Genomic DNA, 18,489 nt, shown 5'->3' with positions numbered 1-18,489 from the left:
TGTGTGCACTTTCACAAAGGTGTTCAAAAAGGTACTGAGTCTGACATTGTGTCCTTGTTGTGCACACTGGCACAATGGGGTTTTCATATACAGTATACTGAACCTGGCATCGCTTGCCAATATGTGCACACGTGCACCCTGTTTTTTTTATATATACCGAACCTGAGCTAGCTTGCCAATATGTACACAGTTGTGCCCTGGTGTTTTCATATATAATGAGCCTCGACTTGCCAATGTGTGTGCAATTGCTCAATGGTCTTTTCACCTATATAATGAGCCTGGCAAAACGTGCCAGTGTATGCACACATGCACATGGGTGTTTTCATCTATATATATATATGTATATATACTGAGCCTGTCACAGCAGGCCTGTACAGGTGCTCTGGCAATTTTTTGGTGATCGAACACTTATGTGCAGCTTGCCCCTGCAGGTTTGTACACCTGCCAGGGCACATGTACGTATGGAGTGCAGAATACCCATGTGTGTTTTCACTGCCCATGAGAGCTGCTCTGCACCATAAGTTAACAAGGGGGAAGTTTATATTTAATCCTGGCTGCAATAGTGGATTTTAGTAGAACAGTTTCATGATGTTTATTATTATTGGATTCAGAATTTCAAACTCCTTCTCCTGGTAAAGTTTGCTTTGTCAGTAATACCCTTGAAATGCCACTTCTAGAAAGTGGGCATTTCTATTTTCTAAAATCTCTTTGCATGTGTTTTTTAATTTTGCTTCAATCAACTTGAATCAGAGACAAAAAGGAATCTGTGCATACCCCAGCAACAGCTACAAAACTTTGGCAAATGGAATGACAGGTTTTGACATTTGGCCTCTCAGAGCCAGATCATGGCTCCACTGAAGATAAAAATCTGCATTCCATGGCCTCATGGCAAACAGGATCGAAATTTGGAGGAGATATCTGTGGTTCAAAAAGAACCCTTTGTACCACCCCCAAATTCAAAGGCACACTAGAGTATAACTACGAGTACCACACTACAGCAACTTAGAGATACACTAGCAGGGATGGTGGACTGGTACCACTGGGCCGTGTGGTGCACTCTGCCAGAGTAATCTGTTGTGCACAGGAGTATTTACTTTCCTTGGATGGGATTCGCACACTCTTCTTGCATTATGGCTGTCTTGGGCAGAATTCCTTCTTCTGTGTGGCACTCTAAAGCATGCTCTCCGGGGACTTGTTGGCTTGCTCCCTTTTCTGTCTGGAGGTCTCAGGGACATCAATGACCTCCTGCAATAGATCTACATCATCTATTGGAGTCATCTGGAGAGCGGTGTACTCCTCCGCACCAACATCATCTGCGCGACTCCATTTGGTATCAGCAATGTGCGTGGAGAATACGTTTTGCCTCTGGAGAACGTAATGCCTGGTGTGGAGCCTCAAGGTATAGTCCACACTTATGGAGTTTGGGTCTTCATCATGGGGCCACTGCACACCTAAACGTTTTGTTTGTTGTGAGCGGGTTGACTGCTTGTGGGGCTCCTCGAGGCACGCTTTTGTCGAGTGTGTTGTATTTCTCTCGTGTGATAGCCGACTGCATGGTCATTGTATGTAGTGCCCAACTCACAGGTTGTGACCCCGAAAGGTGGGGGTGCATCTGAAGCAGTGCCGCATTCTACTTCATGTTGCACTGCCAAACATGAGTCTTTGAATGTGACCGGATTGTCTGGTGCAACTCAAGTCATCGCGTACCAGACATTGTGCCTCATTCCAGGGTGGTATGGAATTTGCATCTTTGTGTGTGACTGTATTGTCTAGTGTGACTGAAGTCACCGTGCACCAGATGTTGTGCCTCATTCCAGAGAGCTACGGGAGTGGAGTTCTTCGTGTGTGACTAGATTGTTGGTGCAACTCAAACCATCACACACCAGACTGCTACCTCATTCCAGGGAGGTAATGCATTGGAAACCTGTTTCGTGTGTGCTCTAATTGACTGGGGTGACTCAAATCATCACATCCCGGATGTGGTTCTTCATTCCTGGAAGGCGCATTGCGCACTTTGCATGTGGGATCAGAATCATCTGGTGCGACTCAAGTCATAGAGCACCAGGCGTTGTTCCTCTTTCCCAGGAGATGCAGACCTGGTAACTCTCTGTGTACAACCTGAATTATCGGGGTATCGCAAGTCATCACTCCCGACATGTGCCTCTTTCTCGGGAGGCATTGGTAGCTATTGGGATTTTGAAGTGGCAGCCTGGGCACCGCTGTGCCTAGGACTGTGAGGAGTTTGTTAGGTCACGTAGTGACCAAAAAACTTTGTCTCATTAAGCGGAGTTCCAAAAGTGGGGGAGTGCGTTAGGTCATGCCATTTGTACTAATTTTTAGTGCTGGGTGCTTGTCCCACACTGAAAAATTAGTGCTGATGGCACCACGAGCAGTGCAACAGGACGCTGCTTCTTTTCTGCCGCTCGAGTAGTTTTTCTACTTGAGCGGAACCTTCCACAGCGTGAACTGAAATTTCTGAATGCAGGTGGTGGCAGCCATCCGTGACCGCCAGCATTGAGAAATCTCACTGGGAGGTGGTGATTTTCCTCGTTCTCATTTGCCAACTTAACATTGGTGAGCTCGAACGAGGAAATAACTCTGCTCCACTCTGCTGAGTTTTTCGGAACTCTACTCTCTAAGCAGAGTGTGGAGTGGGAAAAACACCACAAACTCTGCGAGTGGAATGGAGGTCACCACCCACCCCTAGCTGTGACTAGTGCATGGCCCCAGAGACCCTCCCTCATGCATTGCAGATCTTTGAATGAACCTCCCAATTGGAGCTCAAACCTCCTTGTGTTAACTGTTGCCTGATCAGCCATTATCTCTTTCTTCCACCACCTTGTCCCAGGATCCTGAGAAGTGTGGCTTTGGCTGCAAATGGCCTAAGTTGCTTTCATCCCCATCTCGTGAGGGGTGGGATTGGAGGAGTTGGTTGGACGGTGGAAGGCGGTTTGGGGCCTCAGGTGTCTGCAAGCACGGTGACTTTAATCCCCTGGATATCAGTGCACCACATTAAGAAGCTAGGAACAAGTGTGTGTGTGTGTGTGTACGAGCCGAGTGATAACCACGGCACCACGTAGTGCTGCGGAGTGAATGTCAGGTAGTTTGCATGTGTGATTGCTGAAACAACACAGTGGTGTTGCCGTGTTTATTTCTTGCCAGAGGACTCTCTTGACATTGAGTTTTACTTGTGCGGCCCAGGCTGCAGAACTAACTTAAACTGCTGCGAGTCTTTGTATGTACATATTGGTGCTACCGCCATGAACCGGGGTGCACCCTGAACCAGTGTGTTATTGAATTGGGGTAATCTCTAGGGTGGGTCTCGTGCTGACAACGTTTGGAATTACACGAGGGTGTTGGGAGAGAAAGTGTTATTTTTCTCACATGTACATACTGGGTATGGTGTATGGGCCTAGTGCTGCAAGTAATACTTCTAAATTAGATTAATGCCCAGATTTAAATGATGATCATGCTGTGTTAATAATGCATGTTTTGAATACAAATTTTGTTTACATCCACCTTGTGTGAAGTCTCTTTTGTGACACTCAGTGTACTATAGTGCTGTGCCATTGCTTTACACAGTGCCTCTGTGATAAGCCTGACTGCTCTGTGCCAAGCTCCCCAAGAGCGTGTGCAGATTATACAGTGAGTGTAATACAGTGAGTGAGGGGAATGACAGGTTCTGCTTAGCTGGGGCCTTGCCTCAACCAATCCAAATAGGCCACCTCCAACATCATACATTTTGCATCATTGGAAAATGGAACAAATGATCATTAGAAGTGTGTTTGTTTCTTACTAAGCGATGGAGAAAAAACATTTCTGTTACTCTAAAGAACTCACCATTTTCATACTAGATCAAAAAAGAGACTATAGTTTGTTAAACAAATACAAACACCATATAGCAAGACTTTTTCATATATTGTTTTATTTGATTCCTACTATTTTAATAAAGAACATTTGTGAATTATGGAGAATTCATGTTAATTAAAGTATACACTATTTATTTTTCAGTCACTATAAGAACCTGGTTTCCCCTAAACCTTGGACCGAGATTTACTAAGGCTTTGGGTAGGCAGAAAATGACGCAAAGAGTCACATTGTATTTACTATACTGCACAAAAGGTGGTGTTAGCTGAAAAAGTGCCCTTTTCTCAGTGTAAAAAATTATTTGCCTTGCTTTGGGTCACTTTGCATGGCTTTGCATCAAAGAGGTGTTTCTGGCATGTTAATGGGGATGGATCAGCGTCAATACCCATAGGTTTGAGGCAAAGCATGATTTACTGACATCATCAAAACTAACACTTACTAAAAGCAGAATTAATTATGGGGAAATATGATAATTTGTCCCGCAAATCAACACTTTAACTGTATGGTGCAGTGCACAGCATGCATCCAATCCATGGTTTCATCTGAATTTGCATAGGCATAGTGGATGAGTATGGGTACAGTAGAAATCCCAATCTAGACAGTGACCATTGCCTCTGTGCAAGGGTTCAAGGCTAACCATCATACAAAACACCCTGTCTGTGCACCAGAACAGGAAATGACAGCATCAGCAGGCCAATCTTAGTAGATTGAGCTTTGTACTGTGTTTTCTTCCTTGAACAATGTACTAAACTGAGTTAACCAGAAGTAAAGCTGTTCAGAACAATTGTGCATTCTTCTCTCATTGCTCATTCAAGAGAGATGCACACTTATTTTCAACACAATTAACTAATTTATTTTGTTTCTCACTCTCCAAAGTAGTGACTTCCTTCTTGGCTGTCAGCTAGTGGGGTAACATAGCATGTGCATCTTTAATATCGAGTGTAAATTTCATTTTACCACAATACTGAAGTTTGAATATCAATGAAAAAAATATTGACAGGTAAGTAAATATAAGTATAGGTTTACTGTGCTTTAATTCTGCATATATGTACCTAGACAACATATGTGTGTGTGTGTATATGTATGTGTGTGTGAGTGTGTATATAAATATATATGCATGTATATATATATATATATATATATATATATATATATATACATATATATATATAAAACAATTGGTTTAACTCCCTTCGCCTCATTCACAGTAACGTACCCTGAGCAATATGTCATAGTGCTATACTTCCAAACGGGTTGCGGGTGAGAAACGGCAGCACAACCAAGTCTATTGTGAGAGTGTTTCCACCTCAGGAATTTTTTATTGAATTTAGTAAGAGTTCAAAAAAACGTGCATTAGCTGATGGGGATGGTAACGCAGTTCGGAACCTAAGCCTTCTACTGACTACCATGAACCTTCGTGAAAGTGATTAGAAAAAGGCAAAGATTTCACATGACACTCTGAAAACTATTGAAACAGAAGAGTTACTGAATGTCAGCTTCCAGTAAGTGAACTTGATTTATACAGATTGCACATAAGAATACAATTAAAAATTGCAATTGATTATGCAGATGGAGAGGAGCTGCTACCATGCCTATTCAACAATTATCACATTACATTTCAAAGATATAATCAATTAATTCATTCTGATCTATTCATAAGTAGTGTTCTCACCTTTCATCCTATTAAAACTTTTGTGTCCCATCCTACAAAGTAATACATGATCCATACTACAAACAGTTACAGAAAGGTATTCAGAAAATATTTTTCCTTTTAAACTTTATTGGATAAATGTTGCCATTCTCAAATATATACCATTATAGCCCTTCCAGCTAAAAAAGTTAGAAAACGTTCATCACTACTAATGGTAAAGTAACCTACGGTCAATCTGCTGCATATCACACACAGTTACAGAAAGGTATTTAGAACATATTTTTCCTTTTAAACGTCACTGGATAAATGTTCCCATTCTCAAGTATAGACCATAATAGCCCTTTCAGCTAAAAAAGCTAGAAAAAATGTTTTAGAAAAAAATCATCACTGCTAATGGTAAAGTACCCTATTATCAATCTGCTGGATCAGACATCCTCAAACTAATTATCTAATTTGGTGATTACATCATATTTCCAGTGTGGCTCTTCCCTGTGTGTCACATCCCAACACTTAACTTATTCCTGTTTTATCAGTCATGGATCATGAATAAGGTGGTCACAGCATGATTACAACATCATTATTTTCCATAGTTTGTATCTCAACACCAATATGATTTTTCTTACTAGCCATGGATCAATGGTCATCACTACCAGTAGTACAGTAACCTATTTTCAATTCACTAATCTGCTTAATCAAACATTTTTGAAATATATTCACTGAAAAAACACTCAGGGCGCAAGTTATAGTTACCTTAGGGCACACGTTTTAGTTACTTGAAAGAACTCAAACTATAACTGCTGAATTTCTATGGTTTTGTGTAGGAGTAAATCCTGAACCTAACTATAACACCCCTGTAACCTTTCTTTTTTTTCAGTGAATTTCTATATTTTTTTAACATATGGTAATTTTCATTGCTACATGTGGATCCAACCTCCGCTGAGCAGGTTGTGTTTGTTGGTAAGAGTAGCTGTCAGAGTGTCTGTCTGGGTGTGAGAGTGTTTTAGTAAGTGCCTCAATATGTGCACAGGTGTATAAGTGTGTGTATCAGGGTGTCAGTGGGTCTGTGAGTGGGTATGTGATGGTCTGAGGGGGGGTGTGAGTGGGTGCATAACTGTATGAGTGGGTCTGACTGGGTGCATGAGGGTCTGACTGGGGCTGTGAATGGGTGCGTAAGTGTCTGAGTGGGTGTGCGAGTGGGAGAATTGATTGAAAGGGAGACAGAGAGAGTGAATGAAAGTGAGAGGGAGAGAGAGATAGAGTTTTTTAGGCCTTGATGTCTGATATACTTAGAATGAGTTATTTGTCTCCAATTCAAAATAAAACATTTATTTGTTTGTTTTAAAATATAATAATTGAAAAACAATTTAAATGATCTCAGCTGGACTTGAACCCCCAAAGCTCAGTGTGAAGGTTCGCTACCTTCACACTGAGGTATGGGATTTTTTTAATTTATTTTTTTCAGCAATTTATGGGCTATCGGGGACAACAAGGTAGCCCTCAATGGCTCCCCCAGGGTCCCTCCTTATTTATTTATTCACATTTATTTTTAAAATATTAAAATGAAAAACCCTTTACGGGCTACCTGGCACTGCAGGGGAAGCTTTTAGGCTTCCCTAGCAGTGCCATTGCTTCAGCAACCAAGGAGCTGCTTTAAACAGCAGTTCCATGGATGTTGAAGCATTCATCTCTGTTCCAATCAATCAATCAGTGATTCCTAAAGTATGGCTAATCACCCACAGGGTCTCAAGGCACTGTTTGCGGGCGTGCTGCTCAGTCGAACAGCCAGGTCTTGAGGTCCTTCCTGAACTGCTTTAGTGATGAGGCCTGCCTGAGTTTGAGAGGGAGCGTGTTCCATGTCAGGGCTGTGAGGAAGGAGAAGATCTTTCTCCAGCTGTGCTTTTCTGGATCTTGGGAAGGGCTGCATGGCTGAGCTAGGAAGAGTGGAGTTGTCTGTTTGGTACGTAGAAGGTGAAGCGGTGGTTGAGATATTCTGGTCCTATGTTGTGCTCATGCAGGGGACATAGATGAAAGCTTCGGATTTTGACAGCGGAACCTGCATACAGGTCCCATTGTCAAAACCTGAAGTATTTGCTGTGGCTTGGCTGCAAAGCTGCAGCCAAGCCACAGCAAACAGCTATGTCTCGGGTGTGGACACCCTAAGACATAGCAGGAGCTAGCACTACGGGGGGTGGAGATTCCCAGGGCTATCTGTGGCTCCAAGAGGGGGGCCGAGCGGCCCCCCTTCAATGAAAATAGGCACAAAGGGTGGTGGTCCCTATGGCACGGGGTTTCCAAAGAGACCCCCTTTCTTTTTTCAAATATTTGCTCTGGGGCGTGGTGTTTCCCAGGGCAGCGGAGGGGTCACTCAGCCCCCGCAAATACATTACTTTTTGCCCCAGGAGTGTGGGAGGGGGGTGGGCGGCCCCCCTGCAGATTATAATTAACACAGCCCTGGGGAGGTGGCGGCCACAGGTTAGCGCGGGTCCTTGGGCTCCCCGCTTATATAAAAATGAAAAACCTAGGGAGGTGGTGGTCCTCAGGAGAGTGGGGGGGTGCAGGCCCCCCTCATATATAATAATGAAAGTCCTAGGAAGGTGGCAGTCCACAGAGCAACGAGGGGATTGTGGGACCCTCAATTTAAAAAAAAAAAAATCTACGGGGAGGTGGTGGTTTCCAGGGCTATGGAGGACCCCCCAAACAAAATTTTTTATTCCCCTGGGACCTGGCCTCCCGCATATATAAAAATGAAAGGTCTGCGGAGGTGGCGGTCTAGAGGGAAGCGGGGGATCTGGCCCTCCTCATATATAATAATAAAAGCCCTGGGGAGGTGGCAGTCCACATGGCAGTGGGGAGACCGCAAGCACCCTGCATTTTTAAAAATGAAAGCTCCAGGAAGGAGGTGAATCCCGGGGCCGAGGTGGGGCTGGGAGGCCCCCACACAATTATTTTATGCCCCCAGGGTCTGGCCTACCGGGGACCTATAAAAAAAACAAGTGCGGGAGCCCGCAATTGTTGTTTTAAATTTGTTTCTGCAAATTCATGCTTCTCACAAATTAATGGAAAAAAATATTTAAAAAAATGCTTTTTTTGCCTGGGGTTTCCTTCTGAGACCCCCACCAGTGCTAAGAGGTCAGGGTGTCTCTACCCGGCCCCTTTTCTTTTCTTTTCACTTTTTTGCTGGCTTGAAGTGTTGGCAGCCAATCAGAGCTGTGCATTTCCCTGCACGAGCTTGTCATTGTTCAAGAACACTTCGTGGCCAGAGAGGTACAAATTTGAATTTCCCTAAGTTTCTCAAAAACTACTGAACAGATTTACATAAAAAAAAAGTGAAAGTGTAATCTGAATACCAACACTTGCATGCTGCCAAATCTGGTGTAATTCTGTCCAGTGGTTCGGTCTGTAGTCGTATCTAAAGTATCCTAAGCGATTTAACATGGGAAACGCAATGTTTTTTTAGCCCAATTGTTATCGGACACCGCTTGACGGATCACCCTGCAACTTTCCATGCACAAGAAGAATCACTGCAACACTTTTTGTGGAAAATTTTGGGAAGATTCATCAAACGGTTCCAAAGATATAGGCAAGTAAACAAACACTTTTTCTGTGCAAACATGGTCCTAACTAAAACTACCTAGTGGTGTATATAAAAACAAAACCCATTCAGGGTTAGAGTGATGCCTAAATTATGCAAAACAGAAGAGAGAACTCTGGGTAGTTCCCACATTTAGTTGGAGAGCAGCTCCAGTAAGGAGCACACTGCAACACCAGAGACACTCTAGAGTGAGCAATTCTAGAGTGTTGCTGGTGTTCCAGTATAATTTGACTTATACTAGGTGTTCTCTTGTGCTTGGACAAAGCTAAACTCCTCTGAAAAAATGTAATGAAAATATGTGTTAGGATTTGCTTTTGCTCATTCCAGGTTGGCCTGGATGGTATTTTACCAGTCCAAAGCTGTAATGCTGTGCCTGAAGTGGTGAAAGGCTTTTGCCATTTTACAGCTCATCAAGGATGGCACTGGGCTTATCCTATACTTAAAAACTTTGATAGGAAAACAGAGACACTTGAGGTGAGCAAATCTAGAGTTCGTTGTTGTTGCAGGGTGCTCCTTACTGAAGCTGCTCTCCAACTAAACTTGTGAACTACCCAGAGTTCTCACTTCTGTTTTTTTAATAAATATATATATATATTTATATAATTAGAACAGTACATTTACACTTACCTATATGCACCTAAATCCTCAATAATTTGTCTTCAATATATAGACCTTGTTGTTGTGATAAAATATTATTTAACATGAGATTTTCAAACTACAAACAAACATAGGTAGGAATACACATTGTTTTGTAAGGTGTTGTCCAGAATCATACACACCTAACATGTGAGCACATGTATGAAAGAAGGCAAGCATGAATAAAATAGAAATAATCACATGGATGAGAAGCTTTAACTGTTGGTGCCTGGCAATGGCTGTATCATGAAGAGCTGTACTGGCTGAGCGTAGATTGGAGCACTTGTATTTTTTTGCGTTTGAGGTATCTAAATTTTATACTCAAAATATAATTCAGAATTTTTCTGAGTTAACGTGTGAACTTCAGACAGTACAATATATATGGATCATTATGACCATGTGTTCATTTTCTATGATGACAGTCATTTCAACCAACCCATTACTTAGTGGTGGTATTATATTGATGTTTTTATGATATGGGGGAGTGCCCTTCCACAGCTAACTAATTTTTTGTTTTGGTTCAATGTGAGTGTACTAAAGTCCTCCTTTTTGCCCTGTTCACCCCCAAACGTTTTGGACAGGTAATGATGGTTACTGGCTCTTGGCTGTGCCCTGTGTACTGCTTACCAGTTCCAGGGCCAGTGCTCTGTGTGAAGTGGATATGCAAATTAGGTGAATTATAGTTGGAAGGATCATCCTACCTATAAGTCCCTAGTATGTGGCAGGGCATGTAGGTTTAGGGACCCGAGCATAGGTAGTGCATTCATAGGTGCACTGCTGAGGATCCATGTGTCATTTTAAAGGCAGACCTGCCTTGCTAGCTGCTTTTAAACTAAAGTTATATGCAAATTCGACTTTGGAATTAAAAGTATTTCCAAAGCCTTAAACTACCTTATTTTTACATATGGCATCTCTAAGGTGTGCCTAAATGCCCCTAGTGTTGGGAGCCATGTAACTACTGTATAAGCAGGGACTTATAAAAATTGTTTTATGAGCCCTGGTAAGGTAAAATAGCCAAATTCATTTTTCCTCATTGTAGTGAATGGCCTCCATAGGCTAAAATGGGGAGACTTTATTTTAATTAATAAAGTTCCCAAGAGAGACAGATATTTTGAGTTTGGTATCAAATTAATTGTAATAATAAATCACACAACTTCCCATTTTCGATTTAATACAACTAGTTCAGGTAAAGAATTTTAAAACTCTAACTGAAAGTTGGCAACTTCAGCTCTATAGTGCTCTTTTCTGATTGGCCATCCTCTGGCAGCCTGGCCCGGCTGCCTTGATGTGGTGTAAAGCGACCTGGGCTGAAGCTGAACATAAAGGATGTGCCTGGGGGAGGAAATCTGCGTCAGCAGATGGTGAACAGGATGGGGGGAGAGCAGACAAACTGATCTTCAAAGGAAGGAAGGCATTTGGAGCAGCTGAGGACTTGCTCCATTTCCTGCAACCACAGACTATTATGGGCCCTCCTGATTACATTAGTAGAGGGCAGGAAAGGGGTGTGTTTAGGATTTTAGCCACACCAGTGGGTGGGCTCAGCCAGGGCTAACCTCCAAAATTCAGTTTCAGCCATGTTAGATTTTTAAAGAATGTTGCCCTCTGGGATTGAATTTTGCCACACTTCCCAGGAAGTGGTCCTCCAAGGAAGAAGTGGCCTGCCTGTGATTGGAGAGTCGCCTCCCCTGCTTTTCACCCCAGGAGCAAGGATAAATATGGCAGAGCTGCACCCACACCTCAGTTCTCTATAAGGAACAACAGAAGAAGGACTGCCCTGCTGGACCCCTGACCTGCACCTGGACACTGCACTCTGAAGGACTGCACCAGCTGCACCCTTGGGCTCCTCCACAAGAAGGACCTTGCCTGGCTTCCCCTGGTTCAAGAACGGGCTCCCCGCTTGCCACAGTTAAAAAATAGCTAACCAGATTCCTGAAGAAACTGTCCAGCTGACCACTGTCCAGTGGTCATTTTGGAGTTTGAGCCAGGTGCATTCTGGGAGTTGGAGTCCTAGCTCTCAAGGAACAACTTGGAGCTTCTGGAACCTTGGGGTGAGCTGTGGACTTCTAAAGGATCTTCAAAGACATTCTGGAAGAAAATCCAGAAGTTTGGAGAAGATTGGAGAACTTTTGGTAAAAACCTCCATAAACTGACCGACCCGCCGTTGAGAGTCAAGCCAGCTTACGTCAACTGTGACTTGCAGGTTCATCACGCTTAAAAGCTCCGGAGCCCCAGACTTCCAGGATTTCACCGGGGGCTCCTGGAAAGGCTATCCAATAATGTTGACTCTAAATCGACTTGCTTGGGAGGGTCGTCCAATGTCGGAGAGCAAAAGCTACAAAAAACGGACTAAGTCAGAAGGTAAAAAATTTACCAGGACTTCCCGCGCAGCGTATCGGAGGAGGGCTCCAGGGACGTCAGATCAAGATTCAGCTTTGGCCCGGATATCCCAAAAACATCATCTAAGTCCGAATGTAGAATTCTTCACCGAGGTCTCCTGTGAGGTGTATCCGAAGACGGCTCCAAGGAGGTCAGATCGGATTGGTGACTTTGTCCTGCTGAAGAAAATCTTCAAGAAAAAGATTATGGGGCAAATTTATGAAAAGTGACACTGCAACTAGTGCCACTTTTCTTGCACCCTTTACACTCCCTTCTACTGCCACCATGTGTGCTCTGAATTTAAAATAGGACGCACCATGGCGCAGGGTAGTGGGCAATAGCATCATATTTTTATGACGTTATTAATGTACTCTGCAGGAGTAGCACCAAACTTTGGCGCTATCCCTGCAGAGTACATACGGGCCCATTGCAAACAATGGTGTGCCCCTTTTTAATGTCTGCTCTGAGCTGAAACAAATGATGTCAGGAAATCTGTTACATTTCCTTGTGCCATTTTTTCATCCCCCCCGAATGGGGGGAACACCCCCTTTGCATACATTATGGCTGGTGCAGGCATAATGTAGCACAAAAGGTTACAAAGTGGTGCAATGCAATCATTGCACCATTTTGTAAATATGGCACAGGGATTTTGGCCTCGTTGGGCCACATTAGTGTCATGATAAATTATGCTAATGTGGTGCAAGGAGGCACGAGTATCTCTTAAATATGCCCCTAAGACCGAAAGTAAACTTTTGACCAAGTCCTCCTGTTTGCTGTAGCTGAGCAGGGCTCCAAAGCCATTGGCCTTAAACTTGGACTTTGCCCCAATTGCGGTGCGATCAGATATTCCAAGTGACACTTTTAGTTTCTATGCACTAGAAAACATTCATCATTTAAAAATTCATATCTCCGGTTCCCCTTATCTGATTTTATTAGTTTTGGTGTCAAATTAAAGATAACAATATTTCCTATTGTTATAAATTGGTTTGGATTTTTAAACTGTTTCCTGTGTTTCATTTCATTACTGTTTTGTGATAAATGAATGCTTTACACACTTTGGCCTTTGTTTCAACCTCAGTGGTCTCCTCCAGAGACTTCTGAGGTACCGCCGGGCTGAAGACCGCCAGTGTTGGCGGTCTTCCGCCAACCATATTATAACTACTGGCAGCCCTCTGCCTTTTTATGGACGGAGAGCTGCCAGCAGCCATACTGGCGTTCGGCGGTGAAGTGGAGGCTTCTCCACTGTCACTGCTATGTCATCAGAACACCGCCCACCGTAATACGACCCGGTATTCGGGGTGGTGGTGTTCTGGTGACGGGGTGCTGGCGGCAGAGCAGCCTCCATGGGTCCCGTTCACTCCTGGAGGATCACCAGAACAGGTAATGTGATCGTCCATTAGGGGGGGGGGGTTGTGTGCGTGCATGGGGGTGTGCGTATGAGTATGTAGATGGGTTGTGTGAGTGCGTGTATTCATGCGGGGGGTGTAATGTGTGTGGTGGAAATGTAACTTGTATTAATGTGTGCATGTGTGCATGTGTGCATGTATGTGCACATGCATGTGTGTGAGTAGTGTGAGCGTGCGTGTAGTAGATTGTGGGGGGTATATGTGGGGGTTTCAGTGGGGGTGGGGGCATGGGATCGGGTGGGGAGGGGTTTCCTACTACCTTTGGGAGGTGGTAGGGGGGTCATGGGTGTTGGGGGAGGACTCAGGGGAGGGTCAGGGGGAGGGGGAGACCCCAATCAGTGCCAGGGAATACCGCCATGGATTTCGTGGTGGTTGAAAACCCCACGAAATCCATGGCAGTATGTGGGGTTTTGATACGAGTGGCAGACTAGTGACAGCCGCCGGGCTGGAGACCGCTGTCTCCAGCCTGGCGGTCGTTACTGCCATGGCAGACAGTGCAGGACATAGGTGGTTTGGCATATGCCAAACCACCAATGTCATAATGGGGTGGTAATGACCGCCGGCCTGTTTGCCGTCTTACCGCCCTATTTGCATCGTCCGCCAGGGTTGTAATGAGGGCCTTTATTTCCTAAGTCAAGCCTTGTTGCTCATTGCCAAGCTTTCGTATCTAAACAGGGTCCCTGAGCTAGATACAGAGAGTAACACACAGGGAAGCAATACTATGAGTATAATGCAGTTTACTCTCCATTAACATAGCAAACATAGGAATGGAAATCTTAAATTCAAATATACAACATACAATATATTTCAATTTAGATATTTATTATAGCTAATTAAACATTCAGTTCGCACATAATATAATCAACATAGAATCAACCAAAAAAATATAATACAACCCCCTAACCTAAATGAAACATACATCTATGAAAACATAAATAACATACCAGTAGATACGCAAAAATAAACAAAAAACACAGAACCAACAAAATCACGAAATAGTATACATACAAATTTACAACCGCCTCATACATGAGAGGATATTTAAACAGCACAATAAAGTTACTGCTTTGATGCTACAATTATGCGTTGTAGTTTGGATTGAATAAAATTCAACATAATAACAGCCAATTCTAGGTTATAATTTGATGGTAGCCAATCCTGGTCAGGGCTTCAAATTTGCCAATTTCAAACACTTCATGCCAATGTTCAAGACATGCCAATTTACAAGCCGACGTGCGTTTCGGTGAGTGAAGAAAAATATAAATACACCTTCATCAGGACTTTATGATTCGGTATAATTGGCATACGTACATCTTGTAATCTGCCTATCAAAGAAACATCAAAATTATTCATTACAGTTCTTTGCATAGGGGGAAGGCTCGAATCATGTCAGATTTGCAACCAGACCAACTCAAGTGACTTAATTAAGAAAAAACACCGATAAAGTGCCCAAGATCAAAATCTATAAAACCAATGCTTAATAAAGGTAAATAAATCTAAAGATCCAAGGAAAGCACCATTAGTGTCCAGCAAAATGCTAGATAAAGTGCACTGCAGATTCAATCACAGATCAAGATTCAGACAAAATCGGGGAAATCGTCCCCCGAACTCAGAACAATCTCACCACACATTACAAACAAGACGCAATCAGTATTGGAGGGACTGAAGGAGATTCCGATCTTTAATTTGAGTCAAATTACCTTGGATGACCATTGCATTAGCTTGTTATCGAAAGGCTTGTCCTTTGTACCGAATTCAGACATAAATAAATTTGAATTGATGAGAAACCTTCAGGCATTCTTCAGACGAGTGAGACTAAAAAGGTTTTTTTCATTGTCTCCCCCTACTACCACTGTTAGCAGATCAGGACTCAAATTGCCATCTACGTTTACTCCCCCGTTAGAAGCTTTGGGTCCCGAAATAGCTTCTACACGCCCCAAGATCCAGGTACAATCTTAGCAAAGATGAAAGCATGGCCCTAAAAAGTCTTAAAAATACCAGGACTATCACTGTTAAACCATGTGATAAAGGGGGTGGTATAGCTATTCTAGACACCAATTTGTATATGGACAATATGGAAAACATGCTGCAGTGTCCGGTCTTTTATAAATCTATACCAGGCCACCCTGAAATCAAATTGAAGAGATCAATCAAAACTATGAATCTAGAAGCCTTAGAAGCGGGCCTTATTTGTAAGAAAGAATTTGATTTTTTGACTTCAGTCCATACTAGAATCCCGATTATCTATGGTCTACCTAAGATTCACAAGGACGCCAGTAATCCACCTATGCGTCCGATTGTATCCACCATAGGCTCGGCCATTGAGCCATTGTCAAAGTACGTTGATACCTTTCTGAAACCGATGGTAGCCCTTTTACCATCCTACATCAGAGACACAGGCCACTTCATTTCTAAGATCGAGGGCCTGCAATATAGACCTGATGGGGAATATCTGGTGACCATGGACCTTGAGTCTTTATATACGAATATACCCCAGCAAGAAGCCATTGATGTTGTAGCACTATATCTAAACAGACGGGGAGACGATCCAGCATTGAGTTTCATTCTGAAATGTTTGGAAACTGTACTATTTAATAACTACTTTGATTTTAATGGCAAAATGTATCATCAAATCAAAGGAGTCAGTATGGGTGCTTCCTGTGCACCTAGTGTGGCGAACCTATATGTGGGAGCATTCGAGGACAAGTTCATTTACAACGAAATGGCCCCTTTCTATGAGAATGTGCAGGCCTGGAGTAGATTTATTGATGATGTTTTCTTCATTTGGAAAGGCAGTGAAGACCAACTACTAGAATTTTACAGTTGGCTCAATATGTGTGACAGCAACCTCAGATTTACGATTAAATACGACCATCATTTGGTTGAATTCCTGGATGTGTATATCAAACACTACCAAGGACACTTGCTTATGACCCTATACACTAAACCCACGGCTAGGAACACGCTGCTTCACTTTGATAGTTTCCCTCCCCGTAACCAGAAGCAGTCTATTCCTTTTTCACAATTCCTGAGACTCAGGAGAAATTGCACCAGCATGGCAGACTTTTTGAATCATGCCGCAGATCTTACGTGCAAATTTGAACAGAGAGGTTATCCGATTAGAACCATCAAAGATTCCTTAAAAAGAGCCAAGTTTTACAACCGTGAGGCCCTGTTTTCAAAACAACGATGCAAGACCAGTGACCGGCTAGCCTGTGTGATTCACTATTCTACCCTGAATAATAAAATCAGGGATATTATTAACAAAGAATGGCACATTTTGAATTCCAATACTGAAGCGGATAAACTTGAGAAACCATTGTTCGCTTTCAGGAGGAACAAAAACCTACGGAACCATTTGGTGAAATCAGCTACCAATTTTGTATCTACTTTTGGCCAAAAGTCACTAACAGGATCTAATCCAGTTACGGGCAATTACAAATGTGGCCAATGCCACGCCTGTGACTCAGCCATTGTTGCAAAAGAGTTTACATTCAATGACAAGACTATCCCCTTTATGGACATGACTAATTGTAGATCTAAAAATTTAATTTACTTGATTATTTGCCCCTGCAACCTGGGATATATAGGTGAGACCTCCAGGGAATTTAGAACTAGGCTATCAGAACATAAATCTGCGATTAGGACACAAAAGATCAATGCCCCCCTAGTTGCTCATTGGTTATCTTTAAACCACAAGGAGGTAGATATCAGGTGGATTATTCTTGAGAAAGTACTGACAAGAAACGATGTGGACCCTGAAAAACAAAGGAAAAAGAAAGAAGTGTTTTGGATTTTTTCTTTAAACACATATGAGAATGGCCTGAACGAAGATCTCCCTTGGAGCAATGCCATCTGAGTACGTATGTACAGAATTGCCTGAGGGGTCAATATTTTTCCAGGTGCCTACCACAGGGTTGCTTCGTGCTCTCCTGTGGTGGCCCTTTATCTTACTTTGAAGTGAATCCTTCACTTTATACGATAAAACTGTTTTCGGTTTCTTCTTATAAAACCTTATGTTATCGATTTGTATTATATACACGATACGTATTGTATTTCACTAACCCATTTTGTGCCTACACTTGGGACATTGAGTACCCTGTACTTTGATGTTCCAAGATGGCGCCCACTGTTTTGGGCGTGCTGGTAAGTGATATCTACTCTTTGGTTTGATTTAGAACTTGCCAATATTTTTAATTTTTTAACTTTGGTCATTTCCTTTTGCCACTACTATATGGCTATGACTCTACAGTTTGATTGTACCTCTTATTCTCTGTAGATTTGGGCATATTTCATGCTGTTTTGACGGCTCTAAGATGGCGCATGTTTGACCATTTTCTTAGATGGCCCCTACGGGCCTGTTTCTATGTTCATCACATCACCTGTAGTGATTTGGTTTAAATGGGAGGCAGCTGGGGAAGTACGGGTTATTGCTCCTCGAGAGATTATCATGCTGGTCATATGTCCTGGATCCTGCTGATACTGGTAGGTTAGCTTTGCTGAACCTTTGTGGATTTAATTATTTTATACTGTCTGGATTGTGTCATTTCTATCTGGCTCATGACTCCCCCCTGTTTCCTTGCAGTTAGAAAGTTGTTCCCTACAAGTTTGGTATCCTTGTGGGTTTCCCCTGTGGATTACATTTTTTAAACCATGTGAACTTGTAGGTAAGTCTGTAGTTAGCGATTGTACATATGAGCAGATTTTTTCTTTTCTATCCTGTGGACTTTCCTGCCCTGTGCAAGCTAATGATTTTCATTATGTTTGCTTTTAGAGTGAGAAAGCATAGCTTCATTTAGCTATATCCATGTGTTAGTCCTTCATTTTGGACTACAAATTTGAAGTTGGAGAGTGTTTAATCCAGCCTGTAAGGGATATCTAAGTTCTTTCATATTTAAGGTATTTTATCTTATTTTAATATAAACAAACTAATCTTTTACTATTCTTGACTAGATTCTCTC

Source organism: Pleurodeles waltl, chromosome 7, assembly GCF_031143425.1.
Source record: "Pleurodeles waltl isolate 20211129_DDA chromosome 7, aPleWal1.hap1.20221129, whole genome shotgun sequence".
Lineage (NCBI taxonomy): Eukaryota > Metazoa > Chordata > Amphibia > Caudata > Salamandridae > Pleurodeles > Pleurodeles waltl.
This window is presented reverse-complemented; position numbering follows the sequence as displayed.